Source organism: Balaenoptera physalus (genome assembly GCF_965194825.1).
Source record: "Balaenoptera physalus genome assembly, chromosome: 18".
NCBI lineage: Eukaryota > Metazoa > Chordata > Mammalia > Artiodactyla > Balaenopteridae > Balaenoptera > Balaenoptera physalus.
The window spans coordinates 17,345,321-17,365,873 of NC_138899.1; the positions used below are offsets into that span (position 1 = coordinate 17,345,321).

The 20,553-nt window shown below is 37.5% G+C and overlaps 1 protein-coding gene and 1 long non-coding RNA gene across 2 annotated transcripts in view; one reads left to right on the top strand and one right to left on the bottom strand.

Annotated features, from left to right (window-relative positions):
- GPC5 (glypican 5) overlaps positions 1-20,553 on the bottom strand; it is a gene marked incomplete at its 5' end in the record, with an annotated part of 1,365,225 nt that overhangs the window by 392,507 nt on the left and 952,165 nt on the right. The window lies entirely within an intron of this gene.
- The window catches only part of LOC309647428, an 85,978-nt gene that overhangs the window by 62,790 nt on the left and 2,635 nt on the right, over positions 1-20,553 (top strand). The gene's annotated exons all lie outside the window — the stretch shown is intronic.

Here is a 20,553-nt window from a genome sequence, read left to right on the forward strand (position 1 = left end):
TATAGTTTTCTGCATACAGGTCTTTTGTCTCCCTAGGTAGGTTTATTGCTAGGTATTTTATTTTTTTGTTGCAGTGGTAAATAAGAGTGTTTCCTTAATTTCTCTTTCAGATTTTTTGTTGTTAGTGTATATGAATGTAAGAGATTTCTGTGCATTAATTTTGTATCCTGCTACTTTACCAAATTTATTGATTAGCTCTACTAGTTTTTTGGTGGCACCTTTAGGATTCTGTATGTATATTATCATGTCATCTGCAAACAGTGACAGTTTTACTTCTTCTTTTCCAGTTTGTATTCCTTTTATTTCTTTTTCTTCTCTGATTGCCGAGGCTAGGACTTCCAAAACTATGTTGAATAATAGTGGCGAGAATGGACATCTTTCTCTTCTTCCTGATCTTAGAGGTAATGGTTTCAGTTTTTCACCTTTGAGAATGATGTTTACTGTGGGTTTGTCATATATGGCCTTTATTATGTTGAGGTATGTTCCCTCTATGCCCACACTCTGGAGAGTTTTTATCATAAATGGGTGTTGAATTTTGTCAAAAGCTTTTTCTGCATCTATTGAGAGGATCATATGGTTTTTATTCTTCAATTTGTTAATATGGTGGATCACATTGATTTATTTGTGTAATTGAAGAATCCTTTGCATATATTGAAGAATCCTTTACACCTAAGTGATAAATCCCACTTGGTCATGGTGTATGATCCTTTTAATGTGTTGCTGGATTCCATTTGATAGTATTTTGTTGAGGATTTTTGCATCTATATTCATCAGTGATATTGGTCTGTAATTTTCTGTTTTTGTAGTATCTTTGTCTGGTTTTGCTATCAGGGTAAAGGTGGCCTCATAGAATGACTTTGGGAGTGTTCCTTCCTCTGCAATTTTTTGGAAGAGTTTGAAAAGGATGGGTGTTAGCTCTTCTCTAAATGTTTGATAGAATTCACCTGTGAAGCCATCTGGTCCTGGACTTTTGTTTGTTGGAAGATTTTTAATCACAGTTTCAATTTCATTACTTGTGATTGGTCTGTTCATATTTTCTATTTCTTCCTGGTTCAGTCTTGGAAGGTTATACCTTTCTAAGAATTTGTCCATTTCTTCCAGGTTGTCCATTTTATTGGCATAGAGTTGCTTGTAGTAGTCTCTTAGGATGCTTTGTATTTCTGTGGTGTTTGTTTTAACCTCTCCTTTTTCATTTCTAATTTTATTGATTTGAGGCCTCTCCCTCTTTTTCTTGATGAGTCTGGCTAAAGGTTTATCAATTTTGTTTATCTTCTCAAAGAAGAAGCTTTTAGTTTTACTCATCTTTACCATTGTTTTCTTTGTTTCTATTTCATTTATTTCTGCTCTGATTTTTATGATTTCTTTCCTTCTGCTAACTTTGGGTTTTGTTTGCTCTTCTTTCTCTAGTTCCTTTAGGTGTAAGGTTAGGTTGTTTGTTTGAGATTTTCTTGTTTCTTGAGGCAGGACTGTATTGCTATAAACTTCCCTCTTAGAACTGCTTTTGCTGCATACCATAGGTTTTGGATCATCGTGTTTTCATTGTAATTTGTCTCTAAGTATTTTTTGTATTTCTGTTTGATTTTTCAGTGATCTCTTCGTTATTTAGTAACATATTGTTTAGCCTACATATGTTTGTGTTTTTTGCATTTTTTCCCCTGTAATTGATTTCTAATCTCATTGCATTGTGGTCAGAAAAGATGCTTGATATGATTTCAATTTTCTTAAATTTACTGAGGCTTGATTTGTGACCCAAGATGTGATCTATCCTGGAGAATGTTTTGTGTGTACTTGAGTAGAAAGTGTAATCTGCTGTTTTCAGATGGAATGTCCTATAAATATAAATATCAATAAATCTATCTGGTCTACTGTGTCATTTAAAGCTTTTATTTCCTTATTTATTTTCTGTTTGGATGATCTGTCCATTGGTGTAAGTGAGGTGTTAAAGTCCCCCACTATTATTGTGTTACTGTCGATTTCCTCTTTTATAGCTGTTAGTAGTTGTCTTATGTATTGAGTGGCTCTTATGTTGGGTGCATATATACTTATAATTGTCATATCTTCTTCTTGGATTGATCACTTTATCATTATGTAGTGTACTTCCTTGTCTCTTGTAACATTCGTTATTTTAAAGTCTATTTTGTCTGATATAAGAACTGCTACTCCAGCTTTCTTTTGATTTCCATTTGCATGGAATATCTTTTTCCATCCCCTCACTTTCAGTCCGTATGTGTCCCTTGGTCTGAAGTGGGTCTCTTGTAGACAGCATATATATGGGTCTTGTTTTTGTATCCATTCAGTAAGCCTGTGTCTTTTGGTTGGAACATTTAATCCATTCACGTTTAAGGTAATTTTCGATATGTGTGTTCCTATTATCGTTTTATTAATTGTTATGGGTTTGTTTTTGTAGGTCCTTTTCTTCTCTTGTGTTTCCCACTTAGAGAAGTTCCTTTAGCATTTGTTGTAGAGCTTGTTTGTTGGTGCTGAATTCTCTTAGCTTTTGCTTGTCTGTAAAGCTTTTGATTTCTCCATCGAATCTGAATGAGATACTTGCCGAGTAGAGTAATCTTGGTTGTAGGTTCTTCCCTTTCATGACTTTAAATATGTCATGCTACTCCCTGCTGGCTTGTAGAGTTTCTGCTGAGAAATCAGCTGTTAACCTATGGGAGTTCCTTTTATGTTATTTGTCATTTTTCCCTTGTTGCTTTCAATAATTTTTCTTTGTCTTAATTTTTGTCTATTTGATTACTATGTGTCTCAGCCTGTTTCTCCTTGGGTTTATCCTGCCTGGGACTCTCTGCACTTGGGTGGCTATTTCCTTTCCCATGTTAGGGAAGTTTTTGACTATAATCTCTTCAAATATTTTCTCGGGTCCTTTCTCTCTCTCTTCTCCTTCTGGTACCCTTATAATGCAAATTTTGTTGTGTTTAATGTTGTCCCAGAGGTCTTTTAGGCTGTCTTCATTTGTTTTCAATCTTTTTTCTTTATTCTGTTCCATGGCAGTGAATTCCACCATTCTGTCTTCCAGGTCCCTTATCCGTTCTTCTGTCTCAGTTATTCTGTTATTGATTCCTTCTAGTATAGTTTTCATTTCAGTTATTGTATTGTTCATCTCTGTTTGTTTGTTCTTTAATTCTTCTTGGTCTTCATTAAACATTTCTTGCATCTTCTTGATCTTTGCCTCCATTCTTTTTCCGAGGTCCTGGATCATCTTCACTATCATTATTCTGAATTCTTATTCTGGAAGGTTGCCTGTCTCCACTTCATTTAGTTGTTTTTCTGGGCTTTTATCTTGTTCCTTCATCTGGTACATAGCCCTCTGCCTTTTCGTCTTGTCTATCTTTCTGTGAATGTGGTTTTTGTTCCACAGCCTGCAGGATTGTAGTTCTTCCTGCTTCTGCTGTCTGCCCTCTTGTGGATGAGGATATCTAAGAGGCTTGTGCAAGTTTCCTGATGGGAGGGACTGGTGGTGGGTGGAGCTGGGTGTTGCTCTGGTGGGCAGAGCTCAGTAAAACTTTAATCCATTTGACTGCTGATGGGTGGGGCTGGGTTCCTTCCCTGTTGGTTGTTTGGCCTGAGGAGACCCAACACTGGAGCCTACACAGCTCTGTGGTTGGGCTAATGGTGGACTCTTGGAGGTCTCACTCCAAGGGATACTTACCAGAACTTCTGCTGCCAGTGTCCTTGTCCTCACGGTGAGACAGAGCCACCCCCTGCCTCTGCAGGAGATCCTCCAACACTAGCAGGTAGGTCTGGTTCGGTTTCCTATGGGGTCACTGCCTCATCCTCTGGGTCCCAACGTGCACACTACTTTGTGTGTGCCCTCCAAGAATGGAGTCTCTGTTTCCCCCAGTCCTGTCAAAGTACTACAATCAAATCCCACTAGCCTTCAAAGTCTGATTCTCTAGGAATTCCTCCTCCCATTGCTGGACCCCCAGGTTGGGAAGCCTGACGTTGGGCTCAGAACCTTCACTCCAGTGGGTGGACTTCTGTGGTATAAGTGTTCTCCAGTTTGTGAGTCACTCACCCAGCAGTTATGGGATTTGATTTTATTGTGATTGTGCCCCTCCTACCATCTCATTGTGGCTTCTCCTATGTCTTTGGATGTGGGGTATCTTTTTTGGTGAGTTGCAGTGTCTTCCTCTTGATGATTGTTCAACAGTGATTCTGGTGCTCTAGCAAGAGAGTGTGAGTGCACGTCCTTCTACTCCGCCATCTTGAACCGGTAATTCAAAGATGCTGTTTCAATCTACTCTTTCCACTTTATATTCTTTCTTATAATTGTCCTTCATCCTTCTGTCCTCTAACTGTAGTTACCTGAAGGAATTTTACTTTTAAAAATTTTGACTAAGATCTGTAAAGAGAACTGCATTTTACATCACAACCTACTACACTCACATACCCAGTTTGCTCTCAGCTATAACTTTCTCAATTAAATTTAAGAAAAATAAATGTTATGTGGATGAAGGAACTCCTTTCCTATCAGCTGCCAACCCCTCTGTGTGCCAGGGCCTATAGTCTTGCATCTGCTGAGGATTTATCTTGGACAATTATCTAATTTCTTTCCTGCATGATTGATTTTTTTTTCTTTCTACAGTATTATGCCCCAAAAATATGTTCTATTACAACTGTCAAAAAAAGAAAAAGACCAAGAGGATGAATTTCCTTAATTACAAATCCTCCTCCAGCTCTGCTCGTTTTCTTCTGCCACCCTTAAGAGTAAAAGAGCTACCCATAATCACATTCTCCACTTCATCATCTCCATTCTCTATTTACACTACTCTGATTGCACTTTCATTGTCACAAGCCCACTTTTGTCAAGCTGCAAGCAGCTAAATCCAGTGGCAGCTCTTCTGTTCTTGTCCATAACGTTTTAGATGCTTTCAGCACAGTTTATCACCCTCTTCTATGCTAAATGCTTTCTTCTCACGGCTTCAGGAACCCCATGCTCTCCTTATTTGCCTCCTAGTCATTGACATATCTCTCATTTGCTGGCTCCTCACCCCAATCTCAGCAGTGTCCTAGACCCTTCCTGGATCCTTTACTCTCTTCCATGTACAAATATAGACTCTTGACTCAATCTAATCCCTGGGTTTTAACCAGCATTTACAGTAACAGGACTGTAAAGTCTAAATCTCCCATTTTGAACTCTCTGGAGCTATGACTTTGTAATCAGCTACAGACTTGTCATCTACACATACATAATATAGAATTTTAGAGGTGCATATAGCCTAAAGATGACCTTCTTAGTCCTCTTTATTTCCTAAATGGCAAAACTAACATTGTGAAAAAAACAAGTAACCGACCCAAGTTTGTCAGGCACAGATTAGAGATGCCTCCAATCCAGCACCATCAACTATGCATTATTAGGACCAAAAGAACATGTGAATCAAGAGTGTAATATTCCTTTTCTGTTTGCTGGCAAAGTCCAACATTGGCCAAAGCCCCACCTGCTGGACTCCTGGAGATACATGCCCTGTGGTGGAGTTCATTCTATTCCAAGCTGAGTATCACAGCAGAGGCAAAACTATATTTCTCTTCAACTTTCCCAAATAATTCAATCTTATGTTGCCATTTTCTTCTTTTCTCTCCCTGCTGACAGGTTTTACTGCACTGATGCAGGCTTACATGTTCTCCAACCTGATTATATTTCAGTTTATTGATTAAAAATTACCAGTGGGATACTAAGTTCATGCAAAGTTAAGCATAATCACTTAGTGAATGATCACTTTTGTAGATAATCATCACTCCAGTGGCTGGCTCTTTAAATTATCCCAGCAAACACTTGCTGTTCATTCAGAGCTTGCTGAGATTCAGATCATTTATGCAAATTTCTAAATCCTCAAGACTCAAAGCAGATTTCCAAAAATATTTGGATTCAACAATATAGCTTCTTCAACTGAACTGTCTTCATTGACGAGCCTTTTAAAGATCAAAGAGATATTGCAGCCTTTGACAACCAACATCTGAAAGTTTATATTAACTATTAAAGAATAAATTTTCCACATAATATTTTTTCTCTGCTGAGTCTTCATGCATTAATGTTAATCATCAGGATAAACAATTCAAAATGAGATTACAGCTAAAAATTGAAATGGCTAAACAAATTCTCCATGATCATGAGGATGACTCAATTAAAGCAAATTGCAGCTAATGCAGGGCAGCAATAAGGGAAACAGGGAAATAACAAGAGAAATTATCTGTATCAAAAACAAACTTCTAATGCCAAGATATTTAAGAGTAGTGTAAAATGGTCTGGCTCAAAAAAATAAACCAAATGCCAAGAGTTTACAATTACAGTGAGCACAAATGTCAGGTATTTTGAATACGTAACATTTTGCCTGCCAGATAGTTTACTAGGGAGCAGCAATGACATGAATGTAGGCTGTGTAATGAACTACTATTGCTTTTATTTTCCCCATAGCAATATCCAGCTATAACTCTGTAGGTTCTTCCATACCTACAAGCTCTAAAGAGCCTTTGTTACAAGATGTCAGAGTAGTGAAAGGACAGGATTTCTGGGACTTAAACTTCATTAAGTTTCCAGAAGAAATGTATGACTACTTTGATTTTTGGTTGGTATTCTTTTACACAGGACAGGATTTGGCTATAGAGTTATTTTTATTATAAAAGGTAGAATTTTCAGGGAAAAAACCCTAATGCCCTCATTTCATGCTATCAAATTCAGACAGAAATGACCATTAAGCATCAGCCAATTCCAATCACTAGGGATAGCGGGCCAAAGGCATGGCCCCCATCCTCCAGTTCCAGCTGCTGACAGATCGGGGAGGGAGGAGAGAATTGTGCAGAGCGGCAAGCTTGCTGACGTCCCACACATCTATGCCTGGGTTCCTCTGGGAAATACCTTCACTTATTCTCAGATACTGACCTCAGGACAGGACAGGTGGGACATGGCATTCTAAACAATTTTGGCTTGAAATGAAATAAGAGTCTGTGAAATTGTCAAAGAAAAACCAGAGCCTGAAATGGTTAAATCGGCAAAACCATTAAAGAAAGCCAGAGCTGGACAGTAGTTAAATGGTAAAAATATTTATTCTGGAACTGTTGCAATAAGAGAAAAGAGATCTCAATATAGAACTGAGCTCAATTCTGAATACAGCATGGACAAACGGAGGTTCCTACCCGAGTAGCAGGGTGGAAGTCTGAGGAAAGGACATTACCAGGAGGAAACATCAGGGGTAAAGGGGGAATTCTGGTTAAACAGGTTTGACTGGAACACTGAGGGAAGGTCAGGGTGACCACCTGTCACCTTGGAGATGAAGAGCGTCATCACGTACAGAGCTTGATCAGATACTGAGTGTAGAGGATTCTAACTAGACTGACTGAGCAGTGTTCCTGCTACAATCGAGCGATTCAAGCCCAAGAAAAATGGATGCCAAGTTCAAGGCCTAGAGGTCTTAAAGGGGCTTGAATCAAGTTTAGTCAAGGAGAGAGTCTTTGTCAGAACTGCTTTTAACAAAGGAGGACAACAAGTTGCCTCTCACTCCCAAACCCTTTCCTTCTGCTCTCTTTTTGAGCTATAAAGCCATGATTTCCCAACATGATTGAATCATTTCATATCTGTACCTAAACATAGAGCACAAAAGGAGTTTGTTCATTATTCACTGTGTCAGATTAATTTTACCTTCAACTATTTTTAGCACCAAATTTGTTTGCATGTCCTTAGTCTCCATAGTTTGTGAATATACTTCATAGTTACAATTAATAACATAAAAATAATGGAAGAAGAACTATTTCCTATTTCTAGTATGACTAGGAAGACAACACACTGGTTTACCTCACACTCAAAAATAAAACTGGTTTTATGACTCTGTGGCAAGGCTTGAACCAAGAATATAACTTTTCCATAATCACTCTGTGTTAGGCTCCTAACCTCCACAGTGGAGAATTCTGCCTGAAAATATTTGAATAATTCCCCACACTCTTCGTATCTTCTTCATTTTTTCAAACAGTTCAAGCCCAAGTGACTTTGGGTTGTTCACTCATTACAACAGGAAGGCTTGACTTGGGATTAGGTTACTCTGAAATATTTTCTAAACTAACTCAATTTTACTGGATCAGAGTGCACTTGAAGTTCATTTTACAGCTATAGAGAATATGTATTTCTAATTTCTACTTGATGGTTTTATTTTTCCCCATCATAACTGAGAATTTTAATTCTGTGTCTGAAGAATTATACCATACAAATTTCCCTCAAAGCCATTTGGCATGAAGTACTGCCCATTAGAAGCAAGCTGAGCATTCTGAATATATATTATTCATCTCTCAAGGCGACAGCCTTTCTCAGTAGATCATAATTTGAAGACCTACTACTTCTGTGATTAATATGGCCCCTCCCAATCAGTATCTGAAATAAATGTAAATAGCCACAGTCAAACAATTATTTGAAGTTTTCATTTTAAAACCTTTCTAATAAGAAAACAAATATACAGTAAAGGTTACACAGCTCTGGCTGACAGACCCTCAGATGGATGGACCTATTACAGTCTATCCAAACAGGAAGGCCAGGTCACTCATTAAACCACTGTCAATAAAAATGATGAGATGGGCTTTGTCCCAAGGACTGATGGCTAGATAATTTGACAAAAGGACAGAGAAGAATTGTGAAAAACCAGGAGATCAATGGCTATTAATTTAAAGGTAACACATATCCTAGAATGAAACAGTTTAGGTTGCTATGTAGGATAATTACCATTTTCAATTAGCTGACATTTCACATAGCTTTGGGACTGTAGCAAGACAATAACACTCAGCATCTAATCTCAGCTCTGCCTTTTGTCACTGATCTCCCGGTATTACTTCAAAGGCAAACCCAATACTTTGTGAGCAATGACTTTCTTTGTCATAAATAGCAAGAAGTGCAGAGAGTTCAAAGGAAGTTCAAGTGATATACACCCTTAAACAAACTATCTCATGTTAATACTTCCCTGAGTGATTATTTTTTCCTGGCCATTTCACTAATAAGTAAGTGCTTTTAATGCAATAGGGCAGTCATTTTATTTTATTATGATGATATCATAAAAATAGTAGGGAAATAGAAATTCCAATATGCAGATTTCTATCCCATCAGTATGTATATAATTTACATAATCACTTCCCCCCCACTATATTGTAAAACTTAAATATTCACTTCCGTTTACCTAAGATGTTTGAAATTTGAAAATATAATAAAATATTACTTGTAGTTTAAAACAAATCAGCTATTTCCTATTTGAAATAAAATTCTCTAATTTGTTTAAGAGAATATGTAATAATATTGATGGGGGTCATTTGTTTTAGAAAGCTCAGTCAGCCAGAGCACCAGGCCATTAGTCCAGAGACATAGGTTTGACTTTGTTTTGTGGCTCGTATGATGTGTACTTAGTCCTCTACCAAATACAAGACATAAATCACAAAGTTGGAGAGAAACAGGGTATGAAAATGTAAACACAGCATTACACCCATCACTCCTGAAACACAAAACTCAAAGTCCATATCTTACTTATGGTCACTGGTCAGCAACATCATGTCTGTGTTCGAGACACTAGTAATAACTGAAAATAGAAACTTGCAAAAATATCTTAAAAGTTTCAGCCATGATAAAGATCCAGACAACTAAAGAAATCAGGTGGTATATGCTTTCCAGACCACCATCCTTGGAATCTAGATGGGACATACTGCTCTATTGTACTTTGTAATTTTTATTAGAAACATCGTAAGTGTCTATTTTTGACAGTTTTTCTTAACCAGGCAAACGGTCAATGCTTTAGGTCAATCTTTTCTTTTGATATTGATACTACTATGGTCTGAATGTTTGTGTCCCCCTAAAATTCATGTTATGAAATTCTAACCCCCAAAGTGAAAGTAGCACATGAGAGTGGACCCCTCATGAATGGGACGAGTGCTTATACAAGATCCTCAAGAACAACCTTACCCCTTTTGTCATGTGAGACATAGTAAAAAGACGACTGTCTAGGAAGTAGGCCCCCACCAGACATTGACTATACACCAACACCTTGACCTTCCGAGTCTTCAGAACTATGGGAAATATATTTCTGCTGTTTATAAGCCGCACAATTTATATTTTCTAGCAGCTTGAAAGGACTAAGGTATCAAGTGCAACTGTCTAAGTATGAAGAGTCAATCATAAATAAGGCACTTACCAACTGCATTTCTTTGTTCACACAAAACTTCTGAATTGCAGTATAATTTTATATGCTTCTTAAGATTTTAATTTCACACCCTTCCGAGTCATGATGATATTGTCAATTAAGTAAGCCATTAACGAAATTGGAGAATTCTCAGACATAACATTGCAGTACAAGTTACAATTAATTCAGACTTGATAATGTCTGACATGCTTCCACTCACAAAATTTATCTTACTATAGCCCAAGTAGTCTATGTCACTTTTTGTTCCCTTTATACCCACCTACAAAAAACAACAAAGTAAAACCATTTAAAATCTAAGAATTAAATGTATGTTAAACCTTTTATGTACTGAAAAGTGTTATTCCATGGACCCTAATTTCCTAGCCTCTGAACAAGTCGCATGATTTAGGGCAACAGGCAAGAGGTACTTGGATCTTTTATATAAAAATGCCTAAGAAAATCTGAGGGCCTTTTATAAGAAAGAGGACCCCAATACTTATTGAGAAACTTTAGGTGAACTAATCTACATTCAACCTTCACAATAACCTCACTATCTTGAAATCTCCAGCAGGCCAGAGACAGTGTCAGTTTTGCTCGAAATTCTATTTCTAAGCATCCAGAAAAGGGCCTAAAAAGAGAACAGACTTTCAGTAAATATTCTCACAAAGGTAAGAGGAGGTACATAAAAGGAAAACTGAACTTGGTATTATTATACTCATCTTGATGAAAAAGCTGAAATAAAGAGAGAATAAATCTCAAGATCACACTATAAGGAAGTAATGGGCCTAGAATTCAAATCCTGATGTGTCCGCGTCTAAAACCCATCCTTTCTACACTAAAATATTCCCCCTTTATATATGGATTATGTTACTTTCCATTTGCAAAACCTTGCCCATGACTTCATTCATGCTAGCCACCAACTAAGAGGGTGACAATTACCTGGAAGCTAAGTCAGAAGAGAAAAATGATTGAACAGATATCCTGTCAATATATTTCTGCATCTATTATTTTCTATAGTAACAGAACCACCTGTTCTGGTGAGGCTGGAACAGGTGAGCACTTAGTTCAAACCCCAGCTGCACATTCAGTGTCTCATGGTGGATCAAGTATATAAATGCCTGTGCTTCTTCACTGTGATCTGACACACACAGACATTCACACACATCTTCACTAATGTCATTTTTTAGATAATCAAGTACTCATAAAATTGTTTTAACATCTCAGCAAAAGAACTCATTAACACCTGCAACTCCTTGCAATCTCCCCAATTACTCAGTATTTTTTTTTAATAAATAACTCTCTGCCAGTCAATTAACTAGTTTTCATGCTCTGGCTGAATATAGTGCTCACCCCTTATTATCCACGCAACCCAAGGTCTCCAAGTTTCCAGCCCTGGCTGGTGTACCTATAAATAGGGAGAGACAAGTAACCAAATAACCGCAGCATGCTCCCCTGGAACATCCCTTTCTATTCTGATGCTCGGAAAGTAATGATCACTTCCACCTGCACGCTGTTCCTCACAGGTGCATGTCCACCGAAATTTCACCTCCAGGTTGGACAAAAATGCCTTCACTCCTTTTTAGTAGAGCTCAGATAATCTGGTATATTCAAAGATACGTTAAAAAATACTATCAAAGAAAATAAGATAAAAATAAATAAGGGAATATAAACAAATTAATAAATGAGCTTAGTTTACCTGTTTCTAATCCTCCCCTTATAACTAATTCTAGATCTCATTTTCATACCACTTTCTACACTCTGGCTCAGAGTAATGGTCACATTTTAGCCCAAAAGGGCTTGGCCACCATTGAGGACAGTGTGTCAGTCTGGCTGCAAGGAGAGGGCTCTTTGTTCTCCCCACGACGTGACAGTTAATCTCCAATCCTTAACACTTCTAAGGCAAAGTTAGGAAAGAGCCTCTTCTTCACCAACCTGTCTCCCTCCATTTTAATCTCTCATCAGAGGAACTAGTTTCTTCTCCCACATGATCAGTAGATCTTTAATAGTTAATAAAAATGGATGTTCTCTGTCAAGTTTCTAACATCTAGAGTGACAAATAAGTTTCTCAACATCCTTGAAGTACATAAGGACGCTAATACTTACACATACATGTTAATAGAATGTCCTTGTATCACTGTGAAGGTTAAAGCTGCATAATCAGAGGCTTTCAAACCTACCCACAATAATCAAAATGAGTTTTTTCTTTTTTTCTTTTTTTAAGTGGTGTAAGAATGATTGGAATGAGAAAGCTACTGCTTAGCAGTGGTCAAGGGACGAAGATGTTGAATAGAAAGGTCAGTGTGAGGCCAAGGACATTATCCTCCAAATCATGTTTTTCTCACTATTCTTGGTCTCTCTTTTCTTCTCAGAAATTTCTCTCTCCTCTTCCCAGATGTTTTAGGGCCAAAGTCAATCATGTGTCAGGTAAAAGAAGGAACAGGATATAAAATATAATTGAAAATCAGTATAATGTTCATCTATTTCAAAAATACAACTTTAAATTCCATGCAATCTGCTGTGAAATACAAATTGCTTTACTGTATACATATTAATTTCCTATCTATTGTACAGGAGACCTCTTTTTATAGGACCAGTTCATATATATCCATCTCTATTCCCTGTGTTTAAAAGTAATCCTTAAACTTGCCCTATGGTTGACTAAAAAATAAATAAGCTGAATGATTTAGTTCAAGTTCAGGGAAAATGACTATCTAAAAATTATTAAGAGCTCAAAAGCTCTTCCAGTTCTGTAATATCAGCCTTTGTTTTATTTAGTACCTCAACTCATTTCTGATAGTTCTCAGATATTCTCTGGACTATGTTATGAATTCAGTTTTAATATTCTTAAGATCCTCTGTCATGATAAATATTGAAATTCTATTTCTTGTCTAAGTATGGGCTGTGAGTTGAAGCATCTATATCACTGATCCTGTGTGATATGAATTATTACAAGAAGACAGCAATGAAATTTGAATTTGGATACCATTACTTTTAAATTATCTCTTTAACCCCTAAATGACCCCCCATTGCTATTGATTATAAATTCAGGGCTTTCCAAGAGATGCAGGAAATATGGTCTTAAACATGGAAGTTATGAGTAATTTAATTCAACAAATATTTACTCAGTGTCTGCCATTATTACAGCACTGCACAAAAGCATGAATGCACAGTCATGAGTTAAACTCTAAAAGGACTTAAAACTCTATACTTTAAGTCAGAAATTATACAATGTGGAACAGATAGAAAGAGCCTCATAACGGAAATTAGGAGATAAGGATTCCACTCTCAGTCATAACACTCACTATCTGAGAGGCCCTGAATAAATGATTTAACCTCTCCACTACATATTTTACAGATGAGAAAACAAAGGTTTGAACTAGTCAACCTCCAAATCCCCTTTTAACTTTCACATCCTGTGATTAGGTAATACTATAAAAATGGTATTAAAAGTGGTATAGAAGTTTAGGGAGGACAGAAACCTTATGATAACTTATTTGACGTTTAAATAATGTAAGAATTTCTTTAACAAAATTAGCAACATCTGTTCATTCATTGAGACTGTAAATGTATGTTGCCAAGTCCTACACATCTTGCCCTGTGTCAAGCACTAGAAAATCAAAAATGAATAAGACATCAAGAAACAGTTAAACAGACAATTTCAAGGCAGAGTATTGATTCATGTAATAGAGACAGGACCCTATGAGCATATTCCTAAACCACAAGGTGAAGCCACAAAAATGGCTCTCTGGAGAAAGTGAGGCTGAAGCAAAACTGAAGGAACAGCAAGGCAGGTGAAGGCTGAAGGTGGCTTTTCTAGGTGGACAGGACATGGATACAGAATGATACCTGGTGCTTTTCAGGGCACTGTGAGGAGCTGTGGATGGCTGGAGCATGACTGCAAACATGGAGAGGGGCAGACTGGTTCTAGACGGTGGAGTACAAGGATGTGCGCTCACTCCCTCTTGCAAGAGCACCAGAATCACAAGTAACAGCTGAATAATCATCGACAGGAAGATAGTGGAACTCACCAAAAAAGATACCCCACAACCAAAGACAAAGGAGAAGCTGCAAAGAGATGGTAGGAGGGGCACAATCACAGTAAAATAAAATCCCATAACTGCTGGGTGGGTGACTCACAAACTGGAGAACAATTATACCACAGAAGCCCACCCACTGGAGTGAAAGTTCTGAGCCCTACGTCAGGCTTCCCAACCTGGGGATCTGGCAACGTGAGGAGGAATTCCGAGATAATCAGAAGGCTAGAGGGATTTGACTGCAGGACTTGGACAGGTCTGGGGGAAACAGAGACGTCACTCTTGGAGGGCACACTCAAAGCAGTGTGCACATCAGACCAAGGAGGAAGGAGCAGTGACTCCATAGGAGACTGAACCAGACCTACCTGCTTGTGTTGGAGAGTGTCCTGCAGAGGTGGGGGGCGGCAGTCGCTCATGGTGGGGACAAGGACACTGGCAGCAGAAGTTTTGGAAAGTACTCCTCAGTGTGAGCCCTCCCAGAGTCCACCGTTAGCCCCACCAAAGGGCCTGTAGGCTCCAGTGCTGGGTCGCCTCAGGCTAAACAACCAACAGGTAGGGAACTCAGCCTCACCCATCAGCAGAAAAGTGGATTAAAGTTTTACTGAGCTCTGCCCACCAGAGCAACACCCAGCTCTACCCACCACCAGTCCCTCCCATCAGGAAGCTTGCACAAGCCTCTTAGATAGCCTCATCCACCAGAGGGCAGACAGCAAAGAAAGAAGAACTAAAACCCTGCAGCCTGTGGAATGAAAACCACAGTCACAGAAATGAAAAGACAGAGGACTGTGTACCAAATGAAGGAACAAGATAAAACCCAAGAAAAAACAACTAAATGAGTGGAGATAGGCAACCTTCCAAAAAAGAATTCAGAAAAGTGATAGTGAAGATGATCCAGGACCTTGGAAAAAGAATGGAGGCAAATACTGAGAAGATGCAAGAAATGTTTAACAAAGACCTAAAAGAATTAAAGAACAAATACCTAGAAGAATTAAAGAACAAACAAAGATGAACAATACAATAACTGAAACGATTCAATAGCAGAATAACTGACGCAGAACAGATAAATGACCTGGAAGACAGAAGGTGGAATTCACTGCCGTGGAACAGAATAAAGAAAAAACAATGAAAAGAAATGAAGACAGCCTAAGAGACCTCCGGGACAACATTGGCATTATAGGGGTCCCAGAAGGAGAAGAGAGAGAGAAAGGACCCAAGAAAATATATGAAGAGATTATAGTTGAAAACACCCATAACATGGGAAAAGAAATAGCCACCCAAGTCCAGAAAGCAAAGAGTCCCAGGGAGGATAAACCCAAGGAAAAATACTCCAAGACACATAGCAATGAAACTGACAAAAATTAAAGACAAAGAAAAATTATTAAAAACAACAAGGGAAAAACGACAAATAACATAAACAGGAACTCCTATAAGGTGAACAGCTGATTTCTCAGCATAAACTCTACAAGCCAGAAAGGAGTGGCACAATATATTTAAAGTGATGAAAAGGAAAAACCTACAACCAAGATTATTCTACCCAGTGAGGATCTCATTCAGATTAGAAAGAGAAATCAAAAACTTTACAGACAAGCAAAAGTTTTACAGACAAGCAAAAGCTAAGAGAATTCAACACCATGAAACCAGCACTACAAAACATGCTAAAGGAACTTCTCTAAGTGGGAAACACAAGAGAAGAAAAAGACCTACAAAAACAAACCCAAAACAATTAAGAAAATGGTAGTAAGAACATACATATCAATAATCACCTTAAATGTAAATGGATTAATTGCTCCAAACAAAAAACACAGGCTCGCTGAATGGATACAAAAACAAGACCCATATATATGCTGGTTACAAGAGACCCACTTCAGACCTAGGGACACATAGAGACCGCAAGTGAGGGGATGGAAAAAGATATTCCATGCAAATGGAAATCTAAAGAAAGCTGGACTAGCAATACTCATATCAGATAAAATAGACTTTAAAAAAATGTTACAAGAGACAAAGAAAGACACTACATAATGATCAAGGGATCAATCCAAGAAGAAGATATAACAATTATAAATATATATGCAACCAACATAGGAGCACGTCAATACATAAGGCAAATGCTAACAGTTACAAAAGAGGAAATCGACAGTAACACAATAATAATGGGGGATTTTAACACCTCACTTACAACAATGGAGAGATCATCCAGACAGAAAATTATAAGGAAACACAAGCTTTAAATGACACAATAAACCAGATAGATTTAATTGACATTTATAAGACACTCCATCTGAAAACAGCAGATTACACTTTCTTCTCAAGTGCACATGGAACATTCTCCAGGATAGATCACATCTTGGGTCACAAATCAAGCCTTGGTAAATTTAAGAAAACTGAAGTCATATCAAGCATCTTTTCAGGCCACAATGCTATGAGATTAGAAATCACTTACAGGGAAAAAAATGTTAAAAAACCCACAAACACATGGAGGCTAAACAATATGTTACTAAATAACCAAGAGATCACTAAAGAAATCAAAGAGGAAACCAAAAAATACCTAGAGACAAATGACACTGAAAACACGACGACCCAAACCTACGGGATGCAGCAAAAGCAGTTCTAAGAGGGAAGTTTATAGCAATACAGTCCTGCCTCAAGAAACAAGAAAATCTCAAATAAACAACCTGAACTTACACCCAGAGCAATTAGAGAAAGTAGAGCAAAAACACCCCAAAGTTAGCAGAAGGAAAGGAATCATAAAGATCAGATCAGAAATAAATGAAAAAGAAATGAAGGAAACAATAGCAAAGATCAATAAAACTAAAAAAGTTGGTTCTTTGAGAAGATAAACAAAATTGATATACCATTAGCCAGACTCATCAAGAAAAGAAGGGAGAAGACTCAAATCAACAGAATTAGAAAAGAAAAAGGAGAAGTAACAACTGACACTGCAGAAATACAAAGGATAATGAGAGATTATTAAAGCAACTATATGCCAATAAAGTGGACAACCTGGAAGAAATGGACAAATTCTTAGAAAAGCACAACCTCTCAAGACTGAACCAGGAAGAAATAGAAAATATAAACAGACTAATCACAAACACTGAAATTGACACTGTGATTAAAAATCTTCCAACAAACAAAAGCCCAGGACCAGATGGCTTCACAGGCGAATTCTATGAAACATTCAGAGAAGAGCCAACACCCATCCTTCTCAAACTCTTCTAAAATATATCAGAGAGAAGAACACTCCCAAACTCATTTTACAAGGCCACCATCACCCTGATACCAAAACCAGACAAATATGTCAGAAAAAAAGAAAACTACAGGCCAATAACACTGATGAACATAGATGCAAAAATCCTCAACAAAATACTAGCAAACAGAATCCATCACCACATTAAAAGGATCATACACCATGATTTAGTGTGGTTTAACCCAGGAATGCAAGGATTCGTCAATATACCAAACCAATCAATGTGAACCACCATATTGACAAACTGAAGGATAAAAACCATATGATAATCTCAATCAATGCAGAAAAAGCTTTCGACAAAATTCAACACCAATTTATGATAAAAACCCTGCAGAAAGTAGGCATAGAGGCAACTTACCTCAACATAATAAAAGCTGTATATGACAAACCCATAGTCAACATCATTCTCAATGGTGAATACTGGAACCATTTCCACTAAGATCAGGAACAAGACAAGGTTGCCCACTCTCACCACTATTATTCAACATAGTTTTGGAAGTTTTAGCCACAGCAATCAGAGAAGAAAAAGGAATCCAAATCGGAGAAGAAGAAGTAAAACTGTCACTGTTTGCACATGACATGATAATATACATAGAGAATCCTAAAGATTCTACCAGAAAACTACTAGAGCTAATCAATGAATTTGGTACAGTAGCAGGATACTAAGTTAATGCACAGAAATCTCTTGCATTCCTATACACTAATGATGAAAAATCTGAAAGGGAAATTAAGGAAACACTCTCATTTACCACTGCAACAAAAAGAATAAAATACCTAGGAATAAACCTACCTAAGGAGACAAAAGACCTGTATGCAGAAAGCTATAAGACACTGATGAAAGAAATTAAAGATGATACAAACAGATGGAGAGATATTCCATGTTCTTGGATTGGAAGAATCAACATTGTGAAAATGACTAAACTACACACAGCAATCTATAGATTCAATGCAATCCCTATCAAACTACCAAATGCATTTTTCACAGAAATAGAACAAAAAAATCTTAAAATTTGTATGGAGACACAAGAGATCCTGAACTGCCAAAGCCATCTTGAGGGAAAAAAATGGAACTGGAGGAACCAGAGTCCCTGACTTCAGATTATACTACAAAGCTACAGTAATCAAGACAATAAGGTACTGGCACAAAAACAAAAATATAGATCAATGGAACAGGATAGAAAGCCCAGAGATAAACCCACATTCCTATGGTTAACTAATCTGACAAAGGAGGCAAGGATATACAATGGAGAAATGACAGTTTCGTAAATAAGTGGCTGGGAAAACTCGACAGCTACATGTAAAAGAATGAAATTAGAACACTCCCTAACACCATACACAAAAATAAACTCAAAATGGATTAAAGACCTAAATGTAAGGTCGGACACTATAAAACTCTTAGAGGAAAACATAGGAAGAACAATCTTTGACATAAATCACAGCAAGATGTTTTTTGACCCACCTCCTAGAGAAATGGAAATAAAAACAAAAATAAACAAATGGGACCCTAATGAAACTTAAAAGCTTTTGCACAGCAAAGGAAAACATAAACAAGACAAAAAGACAGCCCTCAGAATGGGAGAAAATATTTGCAAATGAATCAACGGACAAAGGATTAATCTCCAAAATATATAAACTGCTCATGCAGCTCAATATTAAGACAAACAACCCAATCAAAAAATGGGCAGAAGACCTAAATAGACGTTTCTTCAAAGAAGACATACAGATGGCCAAGAAGCACATGAAAAGTTGCTCAACATCACTAATTATTAGAGAAATGTGAATCAAAAGTACAATGAGGTATCACCTCATACTAGTCAGAATGGCCATCATCAAAAGATCTACAAACAATAAATTCTGGAGAGGGTGTGGAGAAACGGGAACCCTCTTGCACTGTTGATGGGAATGTAAATTGGTACAGCCACTATGGAGAACAGTATGGAGGTTCCTTAAAAAACTACAAATAGAACTACCATATGAGCCAGCAATCCCACTACTGGGCATATACCCTGAGAAAACCATAATTCAAAAAGAGTCATGTACCACAATGTTCACTGCAGCATTATTTACAATAGCCAGGATACCTAAGCAGCCTAAGTGTCCATCGACAGATGAATGGGTAACGAAGATGTGGCACATATATACAATGGAATATTACTCAGCCATAGAAAGAAACGAAATTGAGTTATTTGTAGTGAGGTGGATGGACCTAGAGTCTGTCACACAGAGTGAAGTAAGTCAGAAAGAGAAAAACAAATGCTGTATATATATGGAATCTAAAAAAAAAAAATGTTTCTGAAGAACCTAGGGGCAGGAGAGGAATAAAGACACAGACGTCGAAAATGGACTTGAGGACTCAGGGATGGGTAAGGGTAAGCTGTGATGAAGTGAGAGAGTGACATTGACCTATGTACAATACCAAATGTAAAATAGACAGCTAGTGGGAAGCAGCCGCATAGCACAGGGAGATCAGCTCGGTGCTTTGTGACTACCTAGATGGGTGGAATAGGGAGTATGGGAGGGGTATGCAAGAGGGAAGAGATATGTATACGTATAGCTGATTCACTTTGTTATGCAGCAGAAACTAACAACATTGTAAATCAATTATACTCCAATAAAGACATAAAAATATATATATATGACAACAGATTCGGGGTCCTGTCCTTTCCACACACTTCTACACTTGGGACATTGAGCAAGTTATTTTACTTCTCTGGGTTTCAGTTCCGTCACCTATGAAATGGGAACTAATAATAGAATCTATATCACATATTTATTTTGAGTGTATGTGAGAATTAAATAGAAGAATGCCCAACATCTGTAGAACAGCAACCTATACTTAATAAATGCTCACCCTTTGCATCTATTGGGATAGCCTTTTCTCTACAATCTTGTATTTAGCAATAAGCATATGGAACTAAAAAGGAAAAAAAAAATCTAGCCAGACTCACCTATAAGCATAAACTTATATTGTTATATTCCTATGTGCTTAGATTTCCAATGCGATTATTCTGCAGTCATTCTGGGCTTCTTTTCTTAAGGTAAAGATGAGTTTCTGTATGTTATCCCTTCCCTCTCTTTGTCTGCAAATAACACCGAGCATGCCTGAAAAGCTCAGAAGATAAAGGTG